Raw genomic sequence first — 21,293 nt, 5'->3', positions numbered from 1 at the left:
TGGGAGGGAGATAGAGAATTGTTTCTCTTTTGTTGAGAGTATGTGTTCAACAAACCACAGGATCAAGTTATCCATTTTCCGAATTTTTGACACACTGAGCCCAAAAGGTTTGCCATCACTGAAATAACTAGCAGCTGTTAGCAAAACAGGAAATCACGAGGAAGAAAGATAAGATTTCCTGATCTTTTTTGGTATAAGAGGGAGGGAAAGACAAACTCTGTCAGGCTTTCAATATTCAGTTACAGGTAGTCCTAGACTTACAATAGTTCGTTTAGTGGCCATTTGAAGTTACAACAGCACTGAAAAAAAGTGACTTATGATCTTTTCCCCACGGTCACATGATGAAAATTCAGACACTTGGCAATTGACTCATTTTTATTTTTTTTAATTTGATTTATATGCCGCCCTTCTCCGGAGATTCAGAGCGGCTTACAATGCGTTAAGCAATAGCCTTCATACTTTTGTATATTTTTTATACAAAGTCAGCTTATTGCCCCCACAAACTGGTCCTCAATTTACCTACCTTAGAAAGGATGGAAGGCTGAGTCAACCTTGAGCCTGGCAAGATTCGAACTTACTTTAATTGCAGACAGCTGGTGTTAAATTACAGTACTTTAGTCTGCAGAGCTATCCAGGCTCTGTTGCAGTTGCAGTGTCTTGCAGTCTGTCTCAAATTTGTGGTCTGTCTCAAATTCCCAAACTGCTAACACAATCACAAACTAGTTGGAAGAAGAGAGTTTCTCCATAGAAGGAGAAAAACTGAGAGGTCAGAAAGAAAAGAAGAGCTAACAGCTGAAGAAAATTGCCATGCAACATTTTTTTTCCTATTTGAACTCAGAATCTTTTGGTTGACTGGAAAGTTAGAACAGCACTGAAAAAAGTGCTAACAACTAGCCCTCACACTCCACAGCATCTCCACAGTCATGTGATCAAAATTTAAGCTCTTGGCAACTGACATGAATTTATGGCAAATTGAAACACCCTGGGATCGTGTGATTGCCATTTGCTACTTTTCCAGCTGGCTTCTGACAAACAAAGTCAATGGGGAAAGACAGACTTATTTAATAACCACATGATTTACATAACAACTGGAGAGATTTCCTTAACATCCAGGGCAAAAAGAAAAAAAAAGTTGTAAAATTGGGCATGACTCACTTAACAACCACCTTTATCTAGCCACAGAAATTCTGGTTCCAATTGTTATTGTAAGTCAAGGACTACTGTACAGTATCCTAAAAAGTCCAGATTGCACAAGGTGTTTCATACAGTGACATCTTCAATAAGATGAAGCAAGTAGAATTGAAACAGGCTTGCCACCTTTTGGAACTACCACTTTCATCTATGCCAAGCAGTAAATAAGTGACATCTCTGGCTGGAGTTATATGCTAGGGCCTAGATTGGAATGGAGCCTAGAATAAAATAAAGTACTGTACAATTTGTACCTGCCTGTTTGCCTGCCTAGATTCTTATTTTCAGATTGGGCTGATTCATCTTCAGGCTGAGATTGGGAGGTATGTTAATTGAAGGCAATGTTAAAGAGATTACCGTATTTTTCAAACTATAAAATGCACTGGAGTATAAGACGCACCAAGATTTTGAAGAGGAAAACAAGAAAAAAAATAGTTTTTTGCCTCCACGCATCCAATTTTTGCCCTCCCAGCCCCCAGGAGCACTCTGCAGGCCTCCCAAACCCTCTTGCACCTGTTTTTGGAAAAAACAGGATGCGCAGGGCGGGGTTTTGGGAGGCCAAAAATGGCTGTATTTGGTGTATAAGATGTACCAACATTTCTACCCTCTTTTGGGGGAGGCGGGAGTGCGTTTTATACTCCGAAAAGTTCAATAACTCTTTCTCCATTAATCTGCTTGCTGAGTGCCCTAGAGAATGCTTTCTCGATAACAAATTTATAATCTAAAGAAGTTCATTTTTTTGTAAGTCGAGTACCACTGTACATGTTCATTTTTTGAGAGCACAGCTGTGTTCCTCCATTTCCTATGGGGATATGCACTGGGAAGTCCTTCAGAGAGAAGCCAATAATTCATTAGTTTCTCTCTAGTTTCCTTACCCTTCTTGAGCCCAGCTTGAGTCCCTGTCATTTAAACTTTCAAATATGTTTCAGTAATTGAAATATTCATTTCACTACTCCTTATAAGATTCTCAATGAAGATTTTTAAAATTTGTTTGCTAAATTTTATTTTCCCCTTGATTTTTGAAAGAAACTTTACGTAGCTTAAATATTAAATATCTCAGAATATGCAAAACTGCTAATAGCACTGTTGATTTGTTACAAACCTATTTTGTGATGAGATAGCAAAGGCTTGTGTGGCTCAGATAATTCAAAAATATAAAATGCAGTTAAATCTACATGCCTGTTTCTAGTTTCTTTTATTCAAAAAATTCAGCTGTGTTTTTCTATTCTCTGAAATTGAAAATTGGTAGGGTGGCCAGGTCTGCTTCCAAAAAATAGCGGACAAGCGGGGGGGGGGGTTTAAGTAGTAAAAAAAATTAAAAAAAAAATTACAATTAAATTATATATTTTCTTACAAACATTTTAACACGTATTAAAATAATCACTTCAAAACTTTACTTAAAATTCACAACATCAAATATATTATAATAATATGTAAAATATTAAATTACATTTTAATTTCATCATAAAGCTTTTGAATAAAAAAATGTCCACTATTTTGTGAAAAAAAATAGTGAACATAATGTGAAAAAAGCGGACTGTCCGCTCAAATAGTGGACACCTGGCAACTGTAATTTGGCCTCAGCTTTGTTGTAGGGAAAGCATTTGCATATATGTATATATTTATATGTATGTATACATATGCTCACATGCCATTCTGAAAGTGGGACGCATGAAGTAATAATGCATATTTTATAACTGTAACAGAAAGGGTATTTATTTATGAAAATTCGTGAGAAGCTCCTAGCTGACCACATACCACCAAGAAGAAAGTCAGAAGAGAAGTATTTGTAGAGGGGAATAGAGATGGTCTTGAAGAAAATATGTGGGAAAACACAAATAGCCCAGGAAAACAGGAAAGCATAAGAAAGAAAGTCAAGTTTGCCCTGCCTTGACTCTGTTTTGTATAAGGGAGAGAGAAAGGAAAACTCTTGGGCTTTCATGTTATTATAATCTATTTCAGTAAAGTAGATTTCCTTTATTTGTTGTGATATGTATTTTCTGACCTGGCTTGCCATGAAGGGGTAGTAATGTTCCATGGGTGTGTGTGCGTGGAAAGAAAGACAGAAAGAAATCATCTAGGATTCAGATTCCCATAAAATAAAGAGCAGGTAGATGACAGATGAAGAGGGATCACGTAGTAAATCCCTAACTATGTAAAGCTGAGTATACTGGAGTCAGTGCCACTGAAGTCACATTTCCACAACCAGGCTGTTGCTTTATCTGGCCTTCATAGATATATTTATAAATTGGACAAGTTATTTCCAATCTAGCAGGAGACAACATCCTGCCACTATTTCCATGTACAATGATAAATTATCCTGGCCAAAAGTGATGCATTTTCTCCCCTTGTATGAAATTGGAGATTATTAAATGTACCTGCTCATTCATAATATTAACCTGGCTTAGCATGTTTTTAAAATGTGATGGTAAAAAGTGTTGTTTATATATTTACTTTTACCTGGTCTGAGTTGTAAAAAAAAAAAAATTTAATTACTGTAAGCAAATTCTTAAGGGCCTGGAATAATTTTTGTCCATATAATAATGCCTTTTTTAAAAAGCTGCCAGAAAAGCCTAATAAGTTAGTCTTACAATTAGATGGCCTAAGTTTCAGGCAATAATGAAATGGAAGTGTGTTTAAGAAATCTTTTTATTTAGGTCTCCTGGGAATTACCCTGTTTCAAAAGCTTTTAGCTACACAGCTATAATTATTTGCAACCCGCCCTACCACAAGCCAGCAAATTTAATCTGTCATAAAACAGCAAATAATTTGTTAGTCATTTCAGTTTTTAATAAATGGAAGGTCCTTGTTAAATTTTCTTTCCCAACAAACTAATTCAGCCATATAATCCTTAAAACTATAAATAAATGAATTTATTCAGCATTAACGTAGTGATATAGCTAATATTGATGAGTGGAAAATATAATGTATTGAAAAAGTACAAAAGCTATGTAATGCTGTAATCACAACTTTCTTTAAAGAAACATAGAAGTGTATAGAGTATAATTTTATATAATTTTAAAAAATATTTTTCTTCTGACAGTCATGACCAATGTTGCTAAAATTAAAAGGTACAGCTTTTAATATAATATTATATGTACCTTTGTACGTGCACATATATATTTAATTATAGATTTATAGTACTGTAACACTTGTCATTAAAACATTATTTTAACAAATAAGAAATACCAAGGAAAATACTTAATGCCGCTTAAGAGAATGATTTAAAATAAAACAAAAGTAAAATACATGGATGATAAAATAGCACAAAGAAGGATAGAATACCTGAACAAGTGAACACTTGCAGAGTTTTATATAAACTAACTAGATTTTTTATTCCTTCTTAGCATTTTTCTTGCAAACACAGGGTCCACTCCTTTAACATCAACTGAGTGATAATCCATTGGTTGTGACAGAAATTGACTGACCAAATTGTCGCCTGAGTCTGATTTCTGAGCTGAGAGAAAGTGACTGGCCCAAAGTCACTCAGTTGGCTTTCATGCCTGAGGCAGAACTAAAACTTTACAGTTTCCTGGTTTCTAGCCTGGTACCTTACAACCACTATGCAAATCTGGTCCCCGTATACACTGACTATCTAAAATGTTTATTGTTATCGTAAACTGAGCTTCATCTTATTGTATGGTTCAGGGGTGGGTTCTAAATTTTTTTACTACCGGTTCTGTGGGCGTGGCTTATTTTGGGGGTGTGTGGCTTGATGGTCATGTGACAATTCTTTAGGATTTAGCAGAGGTACTGGTCTACCAGGCTCTTAACTGCTTGCAGAGCTGTACCGATCTACCCATTTATTTCTGCAGGCACTGGTCTAGTCATGTATTTTTGCAGGCACTAGTCTACCCATTTATTTTTGCAGGCATCGGTCTACTCATTTGTTTTTGGAGGCACTGGTCTACCACCAAACTGCCTTTTACCACTGATCAGCTGTAGGGCGGCCCTTTGAAGCCCTGCGGCAAGAATTTAAACAGTTTTTCCTTATAGCCCATCAGCTGGGACTCAGGAGGCAGCAATAGATTGGGGGGTGGGGCCAAATAAAAGATAAGAATAATGCGGGGGAGGCGGGGACGGGGGGGGCAGAACCGGTTTGATGACGTCATATCATCACCGCTACCGGCTCGGTGGAACTGGGCGGAACCGGGAGGAACCCACCACTGGTATGGATTGCAAATTAATTCTTTATACTACCACAAGGGTTTATTAAGAACTCTGAAATTTCTTTTGCTTCATTGCCATGACTGCATATAGTCAGAAGATGCTTCTACAACTAAAGATTAGAAATTGTTGGAAGATGGGAGTCATTCTTTAAATTTTGAAACTGGAACTGAGTGGGCAACATTTGAGTTTTTAAAAAAGCATCAAGTAAAAGAGTAAAAATATAAAAATACAGACAAATGATGTTCAGCTTAGCCAGCATTTCATCAGATGCTACCCACAAATTTGGTACAGATGGCTTTGTAGGTTTCTGTGAAGCCTGAGAGAAACACTCTGAAGTTCCATCAAGGCTTTCAACAAAGTCTGCTTTCAGCAAGCTTTTGAAAAAGTAAAATAGCATGTTATCAACAACCACCATATGGATTGAATCAGCCATTCTTCTGACTGTTACCAATTTCCTGTGTGATGATGCACAGGTAGAAAAGCTATTTTCCCCAAAGTGAAGTAGGATGTGAAGTGGGCTGTCTTACCTTAATGTCTTATTTAGAGCAGGGGTATCGGTCCTTAGATCTGGTCCACGGGGCCATTTTGGAAGTAGCAAAGGACCTGTCTGTGGTGCCTCTGCCAGCGAAAATGGAGCTCGGGATTGTTTCTCTTTAATAACATCTTTTAATTCCATTATTTAAAGCATCTTAGACCTGAACATCAAACATTTCCTTTAAATTAGCCATCTGATGCCCCCAATCTTCAAAGTCTACTTATCAGTTCAAAGTATAAACATAAAAAAAATCTTTCCCCGTGAGAGAGTATCCTTTTAATTAAGTCTTTCTTTAATTCAAATTAATCTGAATCCTTAATCCAGTTTAAAACTTCCCGAAATCAATATTATAATGATCTTTTGCTACATATTGCAAAGAAAAAAAAAACCCTTACAAATTTTAAACACATAACTTTATTTCTTTCTGAATGGATTGAAGATGAACTCACCCAGTGAATACGACACTTGTATTTCTGAAGGTTTTTCAATCTTTAACAAACAATAAAAAAAACTTTATTAAAAAAAACCAAATAAAAAACACAAAGCAAACAAGACATTTAAAAAGTACATTAAAAATTAATACATATACACATATTATTCCTCCCCCGGTTGAATAATGACTAATACATTACAACAATATTATTTTCTCACTCTTTGCCCAACAAGCCCCCAAATTTTTAAACTGCTACATTTATTTTCAGGTTATTCACCTATCATCTATACACTATATGAACGACCAAACAGTTAACAAGAAGAACAATAATAATAAAAAAAATGCAAGATTAAAGTTTCAAAACCTTCTGCTGGCACACCGTTATTGTAATAAACTCATAGAAAATTTACTATAACATCTTATCTATCCAAAATTGTCCCAAAAGATAGCAGTGATTTGACCTGGATCAAATATCCATGTTTATTTCTTTATAACATCTCTTATCATTATTTTCTGGTTAAATATGATATGTCTAATCTCCAAAGTCGATCTATCTTCCCAAAAAAGTCCACATGAAATTGTTTTGCAGTTAGATGTAGTAAGTTGATTCCTCAATTTCCTTCTATCTTCTTAGGAAGAACCAATTTGTCACTTTTCCACTCAATCAGGTTTCTGCTCTTGTAGAAGAATGCAGGTTTGAACTTCAGGGAGAGATATGGAATCAACTTAGTTGTAATTTTAAATTCTAAGTCTATAGAGTTCATATTTCTTTCCAGCAAATCTATGACTTTCAGATTACATTCTTCTGTGAGTCCAATTTATCTGCAATTAAATGCATCTGAATATTTTTCACACTCATTTCAACAAACTTTTTTTAAAAAAACTTTCATATAGTAATTGCATATTACCAAATAGTCTTTTTCAGATGTCAGCCACATTTGCTTGTCTGATACATTATTGTTCTGGGTAACTTTTTGCAAATTAGTAAATAGAAAAATTCTGTAGTGAGTCTCATCCTCATCATCCTCATCCTTATTTTAGACATTGTCTATCCACTACAGGATGAAGGCTCCTTCTGCATGTCCCAGATATCCCAGAACATGCCGTGTTTTCCTTACGAAAAAGCAAACGTTGTTCAGAACAACAGCATAAATCAAAGGAAAAAAAGATTTAAAAAAGAACAGATAGGGTCCAGTGGGGGGTTAAGATAAATCAGGATGCAATCAGTCACTCAACCTTTAGACATAAAAAGCAAAACGGAACAAAAGCTTGAAAAAGTGAAGTTAAAACCCAGGGATGCTTAAGAAAACAAAATGCCAAGAGGAAAGATCAATGATCATGACTTTCTAAAGAGAATTGGAATCTTCAAACTCCCCTTCCCATGAGGGTCCACAGCTGTCCAAATGCCATCTTGGCTGATTCCTAAGTGTTCACATTCAAATCCAGGGAGCAGCAGTAACAAAGAATCAGCTTTGGCAGCAAAATCAGCAGATTATCAGTAAGAGAGAAAAAAAAACCCTTCACCATTCAGGAGCCATCTTAGGGAGCCACCAAGTATCATTTCTAGTCTAATAATGATAATAATAGTAGCAATAAAAATATAAAGTAAAATAAACTGTAAATAAAAGTAGAATGACTATGGCAAAAAAAAACAAAGGTAGTACCAATAGTAACAAGAGTTTTAGATGCAATCCCAAAACATCTGCAACACCATTTGAACATCATCAGCATTGACAGTGCTGTCTATCAGTCAATGGCAAAAGGGTTACATCCTGTGATGATACTTTTAATATTATTAAATCGATAACATCTGCCTATACCAGATCCTTGTGAAGGACTTGAAAGTGGACAAAAATGCCATATTCAGTCTAAACATCTGGCTGAGAAAAATCATAGTGTATTAAACTTGCATGCTGCTGAACTCTCAATGACTCTGGGAGTCAACAATGAAACAAAACCAGTACAATAAAATCAATAAAACATGAATAATAAATAATGGCAAGTATGATGAAGGAAGGGGTCGCTCTTTTCCTCACTGAAGGCCTGGGTGAAGAACCACGTCTTCACAATTCTTCTAAACAATATTTATTTATTTATTTATTTATTTATTTATTTATTTATTTATTTATTTATTTATTTATTTATTTTATTTATTTATTTTATTTTATTTTGAATTTGTATACCGCCCTTCTCCCTGAGGACTCAGGGCGGTGAACAGCCAAGTAAAAACATCAAGTACAAATATTAAAATACAGTTAAAATATACATATATAAATTTGGCCCCATTAATTAAAAACAATAAACAAAACACTTAAAAAACACTTAAAAAATTAGGCCAGCCCGGCTTGCTGGAAAAGGAAGGTTTTAAGGGCACGGCGGAAGGCACCGAGGTCTTGGATTCTCCTTATCTCTGGAGGCAATTGATTCCAGAGGGTAGGTGCCCCCACAGAGAAGGCCCTCCCCCTGGGGGTCACCAGCCTGCACTGTTTGGCTGATGGCACCCCGAGGAGGCCCTCTCTGTGGGAGCGCACGGGTCGATGGGAGATTGTCGGTGGCAGCAGGCGGTCTCGAAGATAGCTAGGCCCTATGCCATGGAGCGCTTTAAAGGTGATAACCAACACCTTGAAGTGCACCCGGAAGACCACTGGGAGCCAGTGCAGCTCGCGCAGGAGCGGTGTTACATGGGAGCGCCAGGCTGCTCCCGTCACTACCCGCGCTGCTGCATTCTGGACCAGTTGGAGCCTCCGGGTGCTCCTCAAGGGGAGCCCCATGTAGAGAGCGTTGCAGTAGTCAAGGCGAGAGGTGACGAGGGCATGAGTGACTGTGCACAGGGAATCCCGATCAAGAAAGGGCCGCAACTGGCGGATCAGGCGAACCTGACAAAAGGTCCCCCTGGTTACAGCCGTCAGATGTTCCTCCAAGGACAGCTGCCTATCCAGGAGGACTCCCAGATTGCGAGCCCTCTCTGTGGGGGCCAACGACTCGCCCCCAATAGTCAGTGATGGGGTCAACTGACTATATCGGGATGCCGGGAGCCACAGCCACTCAGTCTTGGAAGGGTTGAGTCTGAGCCTGTTCCTCCCCATCCAGATCCGCACAGCCTCCAGGCACTGGGACATCACTTCAAGGGCATCGTTGGGGTGGCCTGGGGTGGAGATGTACAGCTGGGTGTCATCAGCGTACTGGTGGTATCTCACCCCAAAGCCACGGATGATCTCGCCCAGCGGCTTCACATAAATGTTGAACAGGAGGGGCGAGAGGACCGACCCCTGAGGCACTCCACATATAAGAGGCCTTGAGGTCGACCTCTGCCCACCTGCCAACATGAACTGCGACCGGTCGGAGAGAAAGGAGGAGAACCACCGTAATACGGTGCCCCCCATCCCCAACTCTTCCAGCCGGTGCAGCATGATACCATGGTCGATGGTATCAAAAGCCACTGAGAGGTCTAACAGGACCAGAACAGAGGAACAACCCCTGTCCCGAGCCCTCCAGAGATCATCAACCAACGTGACCAATGCCGTTTCCGTGCTGTGTCCAGGCCTGAAACCCGACTGGAACGGATCTAGATAGGATGTTTCCTCCAAGAATTGTGGAAACTGTCGCGCGACCACACTCTCAACAACCTTCGCCAGGAAGCGAAGGTTGGAGACAGGACGATAGTTGGCCAATATTGCCGGATCCAGGGACGGCTTCTTGAGGAGAGGCCTCACCACCGCTTCTTTCAAGGCGGCGGGGAAGTGACCCTCACTCAACGAAGCGTTGACAACACCCTGAAGCCAGCCTCGTGTAACCTCCCGGGAGGCCAGTACCAACCAGGAGGGACACGGGTCCAGTAAACATGTGGCCGCACTAAGTCTCCCCAAAATCCTGTCCACATCATCCGGAGTCACAGCATCAAACTCCTCCCAGGTAACATTCTCAAGACTATTCCTCGTCACCCTGCCCTGATCTACTCAGTCAGAGTCCAAATCCCCCCGGATCTGAGCGATTTTGTCATACAGGTATTGTCCGAAATCCTCCGCCCTGCCTTCCAAGGGATCCTCCCGCGCTCCCGGATGGAGCAGGGAGCGGGTTACCCTGAACAGGGCGGCCGGACGATTCCCTGATGACGCAATAGAGGCGGAAAAGTAGTTAAACTTTGCCGTCTTTATCGCCACTAGGTAGGTCTTAATATGCGACCTTACCAGTGTTCGGTCAGATTCAGCGAGACTGGCCCTCCAACCACTCTCTAGGCGTCTTTTCCGGCGTTTCATCTCCCTCAGCTCCTCGGTGAACCAAGGAGCCGCGAGGGATCGACACCGGGTCAGAGGCCGCAAAGGCACAACTCGATCCAAGGCCCCACCAGCCGCCCGATCCCAGGCAGCTACCAGGTCCTCGGCCGAGTCGTGTGCCAGATCTTCAGGAATTGGCCCAAGCTCTGTCTGGAACCTATCAGGATCCATCAGGCGCCTGGGGCGGATCCATCTAATTGGGTCCGCCTCCCTGCGGCGGGGTGTAGCGGTTCGAAGGTCCAGACGAAGGAGTGAGTGATCTGACCATGACAAGGGTTTCATGTCTATATCCCCTATAATAAGACCACTCAACCACTGGCCAGAGACAAAAATCAGGTCCAGCGTGTGTCCCCCCCTGTGAGTGGGGCCATGAACTAACTGGGTCAGGTCCATGGCCGTCATGGAAGCCATGAACTCCCGAGCCATCTCTGACGTTTCACCAACGGACGGCAGATTGAAATCACCCATGACCATAAGCCTGGGTGTATCAACTGCCACCGTGGCTATCACGTCGAGTAGCTCGGGCAGGGCCGTTGCCACGCGGCAGGGAGCCAGGTACGTAAGCAGCAAGCCCATCTGAACCCCATGACCCCATCTCACAAAGAGGGACTCACACCCGGCAATCTGTGGCACAGTGGTCTCCCTCGGACCCAGACCTTCGTTAATAATAACCGCCACCCCCCCCGCCCCTCCCCTGGGCCCTCAGCTGATGGAATGCTCTGAAGCCTGGTGGACACATCTCAACCAGAGGGACCCCTCCCTCCGGGCCCAACCAGGTCTCCGTAATACCCGCCAGGTCCGCTCCCCCCTCTTGAATAAGATCGTAAATGAGGGGGCCCTTATTTACCACGGACCTGGCGTTGCACAGCATCAGCCGGAGGCCCAGGTCCTGAGTATCTGAGCCACCTAGTATCCGAGGGGAGCCTTGAGGACCGGGGCGTGCAATCGCTCTCAAGTAGCGAGTGCGCACCCCCGGCACAAGATAAGGTCCTCTGCTCCCGCCATATCTGCCCCTCCCATCCACCGTGCTGATGACATCCCCAATCCCTCGTCCTGCGCCCTCCAGACCGTTACCCTGTGCCAGGCTGGGCCCTGACCTAGGTGGATTATCCCCCCCATCCCCTTTGGTCGCCCTCCCAGTTCCCCTTAGAAGATTATTAAAAACCCTAATTAAAAAACCCCTCAATCCCCGCTTTAAAACATGCCACCTCTCGGGGCTCCAAAGCCCGTCCTTAAGGTAGGCCTTCGATAGAGTGGAAGGCCATCGCCGCGAGAGGGGGGCATCTCGCAGCGCAAGCAAATCTGCCGAGGTATAAGCCATACAAGTATGATGAGATGGAAAAGGGGAACCTTGGATGTCAGCGAAATTTAAAGATAGTCATTGAGGTGAGAGATGGCAAAAGAGGCTGGCCAGGATGAAGCTGGGGCCCCTTCACTCTCTCACAGTGATGGGGCGACCAGATCAGATGGTTGCAGTGCAGGCGGATGGCCACAGCCGTTCTCTCACCGCGGCTGGATGTAAAAGGCCAACAATAGTCACTTTCTCCCTGCAGATGGAGCAGCAGTCCTATTTATTTATTTATTTACTTATTTACTTATTTATTTATTTATTTATTTATTTATTTATTTATTTATTTATTTATTTATTTATTTATTTATTAAATTTCTATACCACCCTTCTTCCGAAGGACTCAGGGCGGTGTACAGCCAGAAATAAAACCATGACAATAGAAAAATTAAAAACAAGTTAAAACAATTAAATCAATTGGCCGAAAATTCTAATAAAACAACCCATTAAAATAGTAAAAATATTATTATTATTTAGGCCAGCCCTGCTTGTTGGAATAGTAATGTTTTTAGGGCACAGCGAAAGGTACGCAGGTTGGTAATCCTACGAATCTCCGGGGGCAGCTCATTCCAGAGGGTAGGGGCCCCCACAGAGAATATTCTCCCCCTGGGGGTCATCAGCCGGCATTGTCTAACTGACGGCAGAGTAGGTAAACACTTCAGTGACATTCTGTAATGAAATTATTTCCACTTTGTTCTAAGCTGCTTCTATTTTCTTTCCTTCCATTTGATATTCTTTCTGTTGAATATTGAACAGTCAAAGGACCACCACATTTTAAATCTGGAAAGCTGAATTGCAGCTGGAAAACAGCCTGTAGTCATATTACCTGAATGAGTATCCAAATATCAGGAAGTTGTTTTATAGGGCATGTTTTAATGCAGTTCCATCTGATTTGTGTCAGCCACCAAAGTTCAGTGGATGACTTTGGCAGAATTATCCTCATTCAGCCCATCTCACTTCACCTTGTTCTATCTCACTTCATTTCACTTCATTTCACACTTTACCTCTCCGCTTTTGTGAAGCAAAATGTTTATGCCCCTTAAATTAATGCTCCTGAAGGAAAGATGACATCTAAATGGAACAAATATTTAGCAACATGCTTTTGCCTTTGTGGTTCTGAAACTGTTAGGACAACGCTTGTTTTTGGCACATTTAATAAATGGATAATAGCAAATCAATTTCACTTCTTTCATTGGCTCAACCCAGTAAACCAATTCATGTGATGCTTCTTGTCATTTGTTTTATAAGCAGACTCACGTGGCTTACAAAATGTAGCCAGGTGTTATACGCTACTCTATAAAGTCCATGAAGAGATTACAGGTAGTCCTTGATTTTCAACCACAATTAAGTCCAAAATTTCTGTTGCTAAGCAAGACAGTTTTTAAGGGAGTTTTGCCCTATTTTACAACCTTTCTTGCCACAGTTGTTAAGTGAATCACTACAGTTGTTAACTTAGTAACATGATTGTTAAGTGAATCTGGCTTTCCCATTGATATTGCTTGTCAGACATCACAAAAGATGATCCCATGACCCTGGAACATTGCAACCATTATAAATACATGCCAGTTGCCAAGCATCCAAATTTTGACCATGTCATCATGGCAATGTTGCAACTGTCGTAAGCGCAAGAAACAGTCACAACTCGCTTTTTTCAGTAATGTTGTAACTTTGAACAATCACTAAACAAATAATTGTAAGTTAAGGACCACCTATATTGAGGATTCACTGATTAGTAAAATGGCTTTATATTTTATAGATATACCACGCAAGCACTTCATTGTTCTGTGGCTTACCATGGAGAGTAATATACTGCTTGCCTTTGTGTAAAAAAACCGGACAATTTTGTAGTCATTTTTATTCTAAACACGGAACTTTCATATGCCAGGCATACTTATAAATCTCACATGGTATTATATAGGAATGATATACATTATAAATCAGTTCATTGCTCCATAAATGATGTTGCTAAATTTTGCCAAGCATTCTATTTCCAGTCTTAATGAAAATGTATTAATTTTCACACCTAAGGCTATTTTTGTAACACAAAAACATTGTTGCAAAATGGGTTACATGGATTAACTGCAGTTTGTCAAAATAATGCTGGTCGTATAAGATGGGAAAAGCACATTAAAAGTTATTTAATAATAAAATAATAATAATACTGTGGGTTGCAAACTATACATGCAAAAGATCCAAGCTGCACTGCTGTCCTTTGAGCTGATTTCCAGACTTAAGGAAATATAGTTGTTGTTAAGAGAGTTTTGCCTCATTTTACGACCTTTCTTGCCACAGTTGTTAAATGAATCACTGCAGTTGTTAAGTTAGTAGCAATAGCAATAGCAATAGCACTTAGACTTATATACCACTTCACAGTGTTTTACAGCCCTCTCTAAGCGGTTTACAGAGTCAGCATATTGCCCCCAACAATCTGGGTCCTCATTTTACCCACCTCGGAAGGATGGAAGGCTGAGTCAACCTTGAGCCTGATGAGATTCGAACTGCCAAATTGCAGGCAGTTGGCAGTCAGCAGAAGTAGCCTGCAGTACTGCACTCTAACCACTGCACCACCGTGGTGCAGTTGTTAAGTGAATCTGGCTTCCCCATTGACTTTGCTTGTCAGAAGGTCACAAAAGGTAATCACATGACCCTGGGACACTGCAACCATCATAAGTATGAGCCAGTGGCCAAGTGTCTCAATTTTGATCGTGTGACCATAGGGATGCTGCAATGGTCGTACGTGTGGGGAAATAGTTATAAGTCAGTTTTTTTACTGCTGTTGTAACTTTGAACAGTCACTAAATGAACTGCTATAAATTGAGGACTACCTGTACAATTTAGTAGTAGCAAATATAATTGATTATTACTCCTTAATGATATTATATTTCTTACAATTATAAATGATCCCTAAATAGTCTTGCTACTAAGAGTTTTCCAGAATAAATGTTTATGAATGCCTTCTCCATTCCCAATTAAGTAGAACTCGGATATGTATATTTTTTTTTAAGGGTAATTCCAAGCTAAGTGAAATTCCCTTGAATCATACTGTTTAGAGCAGGACTGTCAAACTCCCCACCCGCGGGCCAGATGGGTCACGCGTTGGCCATGCCTACGCCTGGTTCAGTGAAGGGGAAAAAAGTCCTGATGCATCATGTGACGACGCCATAAGGATGCGAGTTTGACACCCCTGGTTTAGAGAATGCTAAAACTTAAAATAAACTTCAAAGAGATATCATTGCTTAGAATTAGAATGTCAAAAATAGCTAAGACACAATACTATGTTCTTTTCCCCACATTAATGAATCAGAACTATCATCATCTTCTGGGTCTAATCTCATGAATACAGGTTTGTATCCCAATCTATAAAAATATAGTAAATATTAAATATAGTAAATATTTCAACTATATCAACATTTATTATTACTATAAGTATGAATATTAAAGAGGAGGATTTTAATTTAAAAATTAATTTTAAAAAGTAGTTCATAATTGTTCAGTGAACCTGAGGCCTCAAGTAATGAATGAAACATAATGAAGAAAAACTACTTGAAGAATCAAGAATCAAGAACTTGTTGAGATGTGCGGTTGTACAAATCAAATCAAATCAAATCAAATCAAATCAATCAATCAATCAATAACCCCCCGTTTGGTCTAGTACAGGCCTGTCAAACTGGCGACCCATGGGCCGGATGTGTCACACACAGGCCACACCCACCCCAGCTCCGCAAAGGCAAAAAACATCATGATACGTCACGATACATCACGTGACACAAGTTTGACACCCATTGTCTAGTAGTTAAAGCACCAGACTAGAAAACAGAAGACTAATAGTTCAAATCCTGCTTTGGCCTTGAAAAATCAACTTGGGTGACTTAGGGCTAATAACTATCTCTCTCAACCCAACACACATCACAGGGTTGTTGTTCTGAGGAAAATAGGAGGAGCCAGATGTGTTTGTTGCCTTGAGTTTTTTGTAAAAATAATGAAGGTGGGATATAAACAAAGAAACAAACCAGTAATTCATCTCCTTAATTTAAGTAATATTCATGACAGGTTGCATAATAGTACATAGTGTAACTTAATTTCCCTTTTCTATGTGCTAGTCCTTCAAATACTGAATACCTTTCTAAAGTGGCATAAAATATTTCAGCAATTTATCCTTTGGTTCAAGGTTTTTAAAAAAATGTTTTAGGGCAAATTGTGAAAAGTGCAAACTGTGAAAATATTGATCCAAAGTCAGAGTCATGGATAGTACAAATGTCAAAAGGCTTTTGAGGAAGTGATGAAAGGGCCTTACATATCTGGACCATTTGATAAATAGTACTGATAAATAGCAGTGAGCCCATAGACTCACTGCCATGTAAATATATATAGGATTGCACTGAAGAATTGTCTTTGGTGATCTTCAGTGCACAATTTCAAATTTATCATCGGATTCAATTAACAGCCATACCACTACTTTTCCTTTCCTTTCCTTTCCTTTTTTATAAAAGAGACATGCTTAGCAATATTGGTCTTCCCTGCTTTGTTGGTGATGATGATTGCCATCCCAAAGTTGTGCAAAAGCTTCTAATTTAAAGTTGCACCTTGCAAAGCCGCCTATGACAGATATTGCAAGTGCTTTTTTGGCAGATGAGCCGAGAAAACCCTTGCATTCCTATCATTTCAATGTGATTGATCTACAGAAGGGTAGGGGGAGCCTCAAGATAAATAATGGCATAGGAGGCTGGATGCATGAGGAAAGATTTTCTAAAATGGGGTTACATTATTGTCACCCTCTTCCCCCCCCTCCCCCTTTGAATGGTGCAATCATATAAAACGTCTGTCGTTTCCTTGTTTAAAGTTGGTGTATTTTTAGTTCTCAAAATGAGAATATGTGACTAACGATGCAGCTTCTGTCACAGGGGTGCAAAAACAAGAGAACGGGGGAAAAAAAACATCCATTCCTTTTGCCGGTAGATGGCGCTATCCCTTAATTTGGAGACTTGGTTTTCATTTCATTATTTAAATACAGAGCAGTCTCTTTTCCTCCTTCCCTGCTTTTTTTTTTTTTTTAAATTCCCCCACAAGCACCCCCTCCCTTACGGATGTTGGGGAACACAGAATGATCCTTAGAGAAAGACGCCAGGGCAGAAGGTTCCTGTAAAGGTTTCTTTTCAATTTTTTTGGGGTGGATCATTTTTTGTCCCTGAGACGGTGTAAAAATGGGAGACTTTGGAAGCTCCTATCTTGAGGAACCTGGACAGCTGCAGTAAGGAAAAAACGGCATATGCAGATCTATGGATAATGGTTCTTCGGCTGATGCTGTAATTTATCTCTCTTCTTCTCAGGTAAGATAAAGGGGTTAAGGGAATATTTCATTGCCGGATTTATGTAGTCCCTATCAGGCCCTGTTACTAATTGTCCCTGTCTCCTGCTGATGCATATGCTGGACCATTTATTTTGGATGCAACAAGGAGAAAGGCGATTACAGAGAGGTGCATTTGGGCTGGGATGTACTGAGCTTTGCTCCATACGTTCCTCCATTATAGGAGGAACAGTTTAATCTCTTACAGGTTGTTAATTCGGTGTTACATTTTCTAGAAGGTATGGCAGAGATTCGCTGCCCTTCCATTGCTCAAATCAAAATAGGTATTGTTGCTTGAGCTGGTGCTCAGCCACAAGTGATACATTTTTCCAGGTTTCCTTATTTTGTGCGTTAACAAAAATGGTCGAGGAAATAATGAAGCAGACTGAGAAAACGGGGGTGGTGGGTTGAAGAGGATCCTTCAAATCACACCGCCACAGAAATATATTGTATCTTTAGCATTTTTGGGTGACAATAAGAGTCTTCTGTAATATTATTCACCCTGTTGTTTATCAAGGTATAGTTCATTTACAGTATTGCAGCACAGCACATCCTCCCAGTAGAACTGCCTTTTCAGTGGAGGAGACAGTATGAAAATCACGGATTAGGTCAATTCACCCACTAGAAGGTGGCAAAAAGCACAGCAAGATTAACTTCCTTTTTTTCCTTTTCTAAAAAAGATACCATTGCATGTTCGATCAGATATTCCAACGTATTCCTTGCCTTTGCTTTCGACTCCCACATGCCCCCCCCCCCCCCGCATTATGTGTCTTGTTCATATGATTCAGACTATGAGAAACAACAGGGTTTCCCAGCAGGCAGCAAACCAGTGCAGCTCCTGATCATAACTCCGCTCTAACCCCCCCACCCCAATTTTCCCCTCTTGAAAAAAATAATAAATGGGATTGCGATTATTGGGAGAGCTGATTTCCTAAATCAATGATTCACAAGCATTGTCTCTCTCTGGGTGAGAAACCTTCTCTGGTCTCCTTGAGGATAAGCAAGAAGATCAATATTGCGGCTGTCAAGGCAACGTAGATTGTCATGTTGATTGCAGCAGAAGGTTTGGCCTCTGCTTCCCAGTTCCTCTGGCACAGAGCAGATCGAACAGAACTCCTGTTGGCTTCTGAGAAGCTGGCTTTGCTGGTTGAGATGCTTGGATTGTTTCCACAACTGAGCTCTGAATCAGTGGACGTGTCATGCCTAGAAGAGGGGGGGGGGGGAAACGTTCATGGGAAAGGAGCCGCCCTTTTTTTAAGACAGGAAGTAGGGAGGAGACACCTTTGCTGTTCCTGGCTACTGGGCCATGGATGAGCTTTGCATGTGAGAAGGGTTGAATATGAAGATGTGGATGATGCATTTCCTCTCCCTCTCCCCAGCCTTGGCCTTTTGTGCTTTCTACAAGGCATTCATTATTAAGGAGAAATATACATCTCTCGCACAAAGGCTTCCATTTCCAGTCCACACAGCCATTTGTCTTACTAAAATCAGCTTCTCGAGAGCACTCGGAATGGAGATTTTGAAATTAAATGGGCACTGAAGGTGTACTTTCTATGATTTAAGAGGGCAAAGGAAGAAAACCTGAGAAGGCACATTTGAGGAGCACTATTTTGATGGAAGAAGAACCTCTGACGATCATTTTAGAGAAATAGACATGATTAGCTAAGTGACAGGTAGCCATCTTATGGTCTATTGCAATTGAAGGTTGCATGCTCCCTTAGAGATAAACAGATGAATTGGAACATCTAAATGAATTTTGTGGAGTAATGCTCACTTCTAGTTGTAGGACAAACACCTGTGACTTGATTTCTGTGGTTGTTTGGAATGGAGAGCTTACCTTTATGGTTTTTGTGGGTTTTTTTGGGCAATGACAATATTTTTAAGCTTTCTGTTCTCATTCTCATAACTTTGCTAACTGGGTTGAGGAAAGTGTCATGCACTCAGAACTAAGAGAAACAATGCAGAAAGGATTTGAATCTAGAGCTTTCTGCCTCTTCCCCTTTCTGAATAGGCCCTAGAAAAATCACCATGAAAACAGGGGGAACTTTGTCCCCCTTTTAGTTTTCAGTGCAAACCCAACCCTTCAGTGAAAAAAAGTTCCAATGGTGGAAAAAACGGGGAGTAATATCCTTCCAGCAGATGAGGAAATGGCTGTTCCCCTCTTCACTAGGTCATCGTTGGTCATAAGCTATCTGCACGTAGAGATGGTCCATTAACCAAGAGAATGGCTATTGGGTTATTCCGTCAAATGAACCTAACTTTTGTGTACCATGTATACATTTCAGGCCTGTTGGTCCTTTCTGAGAAATATTTAATACTTTATCCCCGAGAGGCTTCAGCTTTGAGAATCTGTATCACTGTATTTAGCAAGTATCCATACCACACTTGAATTACAGGTAATCCTTGATTTATGACCATTTAACAATTTGAAGTTATGATGGCCTTGGTAAATGTGACTTACGATCCATTCTCAAAGTTATGATCCTCATATTACCGTCCCAGTCCATGATTGCAATTTGGCCACTTGGCAACCAGTTCACATTGATTTATTTTATTTTATTTTATTTTGAATTTGTATACCGCCCTTCTCCCTGAGGACTCAGGGCGGTGAACAGCCAAATAAAAACATCAAATACAAATATTAAAATACAGTTAAAAATATATATAGAGATTTGGCCCCATTAATTAAAACAATAAACAAAACAAAACAATTAAAAAACCCTTAAAAAGAATTAGGCCAGCCCGGCTTGTTGGAAAAAGAAAGTTTTAAGGGCACGGCGGAAGGCACTGAGGTCATGGATTCTCCTTATCTCAGGGGGCAACTGATTCCAGAGGGTGGGTGCCCCCACAGAGAAGGCCCTCCCCCTGGGGGTCACCAGCCTGCATTGTTTGGCTGATGGCACCCCGAGGAGGCCCTCTCTGTGGGAGCGCACGGGTCGGTGGGAGGTCGTCGGTGATGATGGATGTAGTGTCTTGTGGTCACATGTTTGTGATTTGCAGTCTTCCCAGCTGGCTTCCAACAAGTACAGTCAGTTGGGGAAGCCAGATTTGCTTAACATTCATGTGACTCAATGTCTCTTACAACCATAGTAAAAATGGCTGTAAAACCAAGTGCGGTTGTGTGATGATTTGCTTAATGATCACTTAGTGACTGAATTTCCAGTCACAATAGTGGTCATAAACCAAAGACTATTTGCATAAGTAAAAGGCTATAGAGTTCGGACAGTTCACATCACTTACAGTTTAGCAAAGACTTTACGTAGTTTTCCCAGAAATAATAAGGAAGCTGTTCACTGTTTTCTTCTGGACCCTTATCTGGAAATTTGTTAGGGCTGCCCAATTTAGCCCAATTTCCTGATGATCTTCCATCCAAATACAGGTAGTCCTTGACTTATGACCACAATTGAACCCAAACTTTCTGTGAGATATTTGTTAAGTGAGTTTTGCCCCATTTTATGACCTTTCTTGCCACAGTTGTTAAGTGAATCACTGCAATTGGTAAGTTTGTAACCCGATTGTTAAGTGAATCTGGTTTCCCCTTTGACTTTGCTTGTCAGAAAGTTGCAAAAGGGGATCACGTGACCCCGGGACACTGCAACTGTCATAAATATGAACCAGTTGCCCAGCATCTGAATTTTGATCACATGATCATGGGGATGCTGCAAAGGTCGTAACTGTGAAAATTGGTCATGTCACATTTTTCAGTGCCGTTGTAACTTTGAATGGTCACTAAACAAATTATTGTAAATTGTGGACTACCTGTATTTGCTGGATTTGACCCTTGTAAGCTTTTTGATGTCAGCCAAGGTTAGCTAGATGCTACCACCTGTTGTGTCCTTGATCTTGAACTTATTTTTTTTCTTCATTCCTCACAGTACAACAATACCATAGATGCACTATTTCCTTCCTAGCCTTTCATTAAAGATAGGAAGAGAGGGAGAAACAAATATTTTACTTTGGATTTCATAAGGGATTGTGGTAAAACAGAAATCATGAGGCAT

This window comes from Pituophis catenifer, unplaced genomic scaffold (genome assembly GCF_029215685.1).
Source record: "Pituophis catenifer annectens isolate HBS135680 unplaced genomic scaffold, rPitCat1.0.hap2 SCAF_1, whole genome shotgun sequence".
Classification (NCBI taxonomy): domain Eukaryota; kingdom Metazoa; phylum Chordata; class Lepidosauria; order Squamata; family Colubridae; genus Pituophis; species Pituophis catenifer.
Note: the sequence above shows the minus strand (reverse complement) of the source record.